Source organism: Phocoena sinus, chromosome 5, assembly GCF_008692025.1.
Source record: "Phocoena sinus isolate mPhoSin1 chromosome 5, mPhoSin1.pri, whole genome shotgun sequence".
NCBI classification, from domain to species: domain Eukaryota; kingdom Metazoa; phylum Chordata; class Mammalia; order Artiodactyla; family Phocoenidae; genus Phocoena; species Phocoena sinus.
In genome coordinates, this window is record NC_045767.1 from 49,340,741 (window position 1) to 49,346,715 (window position 5,975).

Here is a 5,975-nt window from a genome sequence, read left to right on the forward strand (position 1 = left end):
GTCACCGAAGACCTAGTTAAATTTTTCATGGAAGTTAACCAACGAATTACTGTACACATGCTTTTATAGTTCTAAAAATCCCAACTCATTTTCAGACTGACACCAGCACATATTCTATGACTTGCAAGGAGTGTTCAGAAACAGAAACAGAAATGAAGATAAAACTGTGTCCTATCAGCAAACTCAATCTTTTAAACACTTTAGCATTAAAAATTCTACCAACAAATCGGATTTAGAATGGAGAATATTAATGACTTGTCAGCAGATTTAAAGCAATACTTACAGCTTTTTTCTCTATTTATTGAGTTGGAGCCTCGCCTAAATCTTTTCTTACAGTAATAACCAGGAACTTGGCCCTGGCAGACATGGAAGTTCACAGATCAAGCAAGATTTAATGTATGTGCGTGTGTATCTGTGTATGCACACCATGCACTTTTCTACATCTTCTATAGGATCATGGGTGTGGGCTTTTTCTACATCTAATTCATATAAGCTTTCTGGAAGGTTAAAATGATCTGCATACTTCTGAGTAAAAGTAACTTTGAAGCAGTAATAGTGTATTGTGATTATTGGGGCAATTTAGTCTCTAATGGTTATGATGAGTGGGTAATGTTCTATAATTGTTTTGAATATTACATCTTGAAGACAGTAGTGTTATAACTTTTGCAAATTATTTTAGAATGCAGAGCTGCAGTACACTTAGCTCTTCCCAACTGTAATCTCCTTTATTGTACCTTTGAGAAATGAAGCTTCGAGTATTCCTACTTAATAAACCAAGAGCTAGAATGTGTCTTCTTGCTCCTATTCCAGGGGTTTTCACCCTATACTGTACCACTTGCATCTCAAGATATGACAGACTTGGTCATGTCTAGAGAAATGTCTCCAATGCTCGGTCATCTGTGGACCCCATTCAGAGTTGTGTATCATCTGTATTCCACCTACTACGTCCTTCAAGAGTTTTACTGTATCTGTGTAGCCTCTAGATTGATGTTTTAAAAATAAATCAGTTTTACTTAAATATATTATAAAATACAAATTTCATTCTCATAAAATTATTATTTTGCCATAAATGGAAGATATCCATAAAATACCTTCTAAACAAAATGAGAGCATGGTCTCAAAATTTAGATGTATCTTCTTGCCTTGCTCTCTTGTTAAAACTTGAGAGTCACAGGTTTTCCTGTGGTGATAAAGATACATTTGTAGTAACTCAAGGATGTCCACTGATGACATAAAAAGACTGAAAGAAAACATAAAAGGGCTAATTCCTTAGTATGTGATCCAACTGCTCTTTAACATCAAGTTTGAGTGCCATGTGAAGTCAGCTTACATCTACCAATGTAAGCTACACACTTGGAGGACTTGTAAACTAGACCCTACAGAAAGAGAAAGGGGTTCTTAGGCTGAGAATGGAGTTTTAGCCTGAGCATGGTCGCTAAATTTTTAGGTAAATCTGGTCCAACAACAAAGATATGCTGATTCAAGTATGCCAAGCATCAAGGCACTCAATGGACTTGGCCTCCTGGGGCCTCCGGTTCCTCTGTCAAATGATGAGAATGGATTGGAAAGTCACTGCCTCTCATTTCTAGACCCTGGAGTGCACTGTCTTCACTGACTCTTTTCATTATCAACATTTGTGACACTTTCTGTTCCCAGAGTTTGGCAACTTTTAAGACATAATACGAACCCCCCTTTTAACAAAGATAAACCAGAAAATATAAAATGAATTTTAGCATCTTCCTAACTCAACTATCTGCATATAAATTTAAGAGTGGCAATTTCCAAAGTGACATCATAATGTGGATAAGTCATCCTCAAATATTCTCCAGAAAATGACTCTTGTCTTGGAAATCCTAGCAAGGATACTCTATCACCTCTGTGTTTTTGGTAAAGAATGATTATTTTTAGATGAGCAGGAGATCCTACAGTCCTCTCCTCATTGCAGCAGAGATATTTCATGCTTCTTTCAACTAGTCCAAATTCAGAATATAGCTATAGACGTCTGAAAGAGCCTGTTAACAGGAATATATTCATTCAAGGAATGTTATACTCCTTCATTTATGAATAAATCTTCTCTGAGTTTGAGGTATATTTTATGCTTTGTAACTTTTTATTTCTTAAAGAAGATTTATAAGATTTTAGCCCACTCTATTCTTATATTTGAGTGTTTTGTATTTTAGCCTTACTTATCATCACTTGCATTTGGAAAGGTGGGGCTCAGTAAAGTTGGAATATACATATTAGGAAGCAAACTTGTATAACTTTGGACATAATACACGAAATACTGAGTATTTCTTTAAATATTCCAGCTAAGATTATATAATTAATATTACAATCACACTTTATAACAATAAAAGGTTATTTTTAAGGAAGAGGCAGAGTTCTCTGTGAATATATATGATTGAGATGACTTAAGGAACACATAAAATTGAGTTAAATGTCCTTTCACCCATCAATCTTCCAAAATACATATGGGAAAAAAACATGACTCAAATAGCTTAGCAAAGATAATGGATATCTATAGAAGTACTTTAAAAATAAGGTTGAGAATTATAAACGTAGCTCATAGAACAAAACAGAAAAGCAAAGTTAAAGGTTTTTGCTTTTAACCAATAAACACAAATCAAATACACTGGAAATCCAGGTTGGTAGTTCCTCAGACCACTCACGGATTACTAATGGTCTTCTTCTGAGTCTGTATTTTCAGTATCACATATCCAAAGGTCTAAATTGTAAAAGGCATCCAGCCTGACTCACTTGAAGAACTCTATTTTAACTCAAAGGATATATAATTAGAATACTACTACTCTAGCACTTCAAGATATTTTTAAAGTTGTTTGAAAACCGCTATATTATCACAGAAGGTTCCTCTCTGGCACAGAAAATGGAAAAGCTGCTCAATTTGTTCAGCGTGCTCTTGAATCTACCTTTTTTTTACTGTTGTTGTCTCTCCATTTCCAGGCCATTGGGACCTCTTGCCTTCACCATTGCAGTCAGTCCCCTGTAGCCATCTGCTGCCAACTAGGCTTCCTAAAACACTGCTACAATGGTGGCATATCTCTGTTCAAAGGCCTGCAGAATATCCTGTTTCACTGCAGTGCATTCAAACCCTACAACTTCTCCCCAGTGCACATTTCCAATTATTTGTCCCAAACGCTTTGCTTCACTAACAATGGTGTCCAACTCCCACTATGGCCTCCAAAGCTACAATCCTGATTGGAGCCATCACTCTGTTTCTAACCTTGACCATTTTCCACCTGTTTCTGTCCTTGATCCTCTCTAGCAGGGGTCAGAGACTTCCTCTGGAAGGGTCAGAGGGTAAATGCCATAGGCTTTGTAGGCCTAGAAGTTTCCCTTACAACTATTCAACTCTATCATTATAACACAAAAACAGCCGTAGGGGTACGTAATGAATGAGCAGAGTTCCACTAAAACTTTATTTTTGGATACTAAATTTGAATTTTATATAATTTTCCTGTGTCATGAAATACTATTCTTCTTGTGATTTTTTTTCAACCACTTAACGTAGAAACAATTCTTAGTTAATGGACCATACAAAAACAGGCAATAGGCTAGATTGCTCCATGGGCTGTAGTTTGCTGACACCTACTCTACTGCACATCTCAAAAGAGCAGCCAGTGATTAGCATGATTGAATTGAACTCCTTCTCAGAATCCTGCAATGGCTCTCAGTTCCACTCAGGGCAAACATTCAGGTCTTCACCATGGCCCATATAAAACCTTATACAGTCTGGTCTTCTTTGTTTCTATCTCCAATTACTTCAGTTACTCTCTTTGGTTTTGCTCTGCTCCAGCTTACTAACCTGCTTTCTGTTCCTTGAACACACTGAACACAAGCCTGCCCCAGGGCCTTTGCACTGGCTGGTCTCTCTGCCTGGAATCTGTTTCCTCATATGTTTCCATGGCTGTCTTGCTTGCTTCAAGATTTTGATCTAACATCATTCTCTCAAAGAGTCTATCCCGACCACTCTATTTAAATTTTAACCACGCTGTTATGGGTTGATTATTGGTATGTTGGAGCCCTAACCTCCAGTACTTCAGATTCAGAATGTGACTGTATTTGCAGATAAGGTCTTTAAAGAGACGATTCAGTTAAATGAGGCCATTTGAGCAAGGCCTAATCCAGTTTGACTAGTGTCTTTATAAGAAGAGGAAATTTGGACACAAAGGAAGATATCAGAGGCCTACCCTCAGACAGCAGAGGCCATGTGAGGACACAGTGAGAAGGCAGCCACCTGCAAACCAGGGAGGGAGGCCTCAGGAGAAACCAACCCAGCTGGCACCTTGATTTTGGACTTCCAGCCTCCAGAGCTGTGAGAAAATACATTTCTGTTGTTTAAGACACCAAATCTGTGATATTTTGTTGTGGAAGCTCTAGCAAACTAACATACAGCCTAACTTCCACAGCCCTCGCAAACCCACTGAACTTGTTCTATTTTTACCCAGAGCACTTTATCACCCACTAACATACTATTTAATTAATCCACTTAGCATGATTATTATCCAGCTCCCTGCTATACGAGGGCAATGATCTTTTGCTTGTATGATGTATTACAAGTTCCAAGAATAGTGCCAACCAAGAGGGTACATACTTCACAAATACCTGCTGGATAAATGAAACCTAACAATACATTATCTCTATGTATCCCCTTCCTCTCTTTCTGTGTTCTTGTTCGAAGGTCCAGTTGCCAATTCAGCATCTCCAAGCCCATAGCTACTAAAACGCAGCTTAAACGCCACCACTGCTAAGAATGTCTCTCTTGCCACCAGCACAAAGTGGATTCCCTCTTCGAATTCTACTAAAACACTGCCTGTACCTCTCTCCTGGTATTTAACACATTCAAGCCTGTAATAAGATTGTTTATATACGTTTTAACTTCTCTACAAGCTTCTTTCTGGTGCAAGCTGGTGTCTCATGCATCTTCAAATATCTCTTTTGCACATACTGGAGCAATATACAAATAATGTGGCATTTTTTAGGTAGAAGAGGATTTTTTATAAAAGAACACTAAAGCGTAATGAAGTATAACTCTTCATGTATACAGATCTTAAATTTTATTATTTTTGAAGCATATATTTGAGCTATATATTCTATTTGCTTTTAGAAAATTTTAAATTGATATAAATGGAACACACTTTGACCTCTTTTGAGGACTCCAAAACAACTGAATGATGTTAGTTGCTATACTTTGCACTGATTTATCAGTATCTGAAAGAGGGCTTAGGATTACTTGGAATGAGTATTGATTGCAACTACTGTCCTAAAAAATGCTGGCCTGGGGACTTCCCTGGTGGTCCAGTGGTAAAGAATCCGCCTTCCAATGCAGGGGACGTGGGTTCGATTCCTGGTAGGGGAACTAAGATCCCACATGCCACGGGGCAACTAAGCCCACACACCACAACTACTGAGCTCGTGTGCCTCAATGAGAGAGCCCACGTGCCCTGGAGCCCGTATGCCACAACTAGAGAGAAAGCCTCATGCTGCAACTAGAGAGAAGCCTGCGTGCTACAACGAAGACCTGATGCAGCCAAAAAAATTAAGAAAATAAATAAATAAATATATTTTAAGAAAAATGCTGGCCTGAAAAACTACCTGGTGGCAGCCTGAACAGGGATAACTTAATTTTTCTGATGAGCAAACAGGTATGGAAGAATGTAAACTTGTCCAAGGTCTCCTGCTAAAATGAGATGGTGCTAAGATTTAAGTTTAGGTCTTCTTGGCTGCCAACACCAGGTATTTCTATCAGAGCAGGACATCACCATAGACACTCATCACAATGTAAGGTTGAAAGAACAATGTCTTCTGGAAATAGCAGTGTAATGGACTAGTAACAGGACTAACCAGCTCCCATGATCTTGATAAAAATCACTTAAGTAATTCTGACCTCAACATTCTCTTCTGAAAATAAAGTCAGACCAAATAATTTTTATGATCCATTGAGATTTTACACGTCT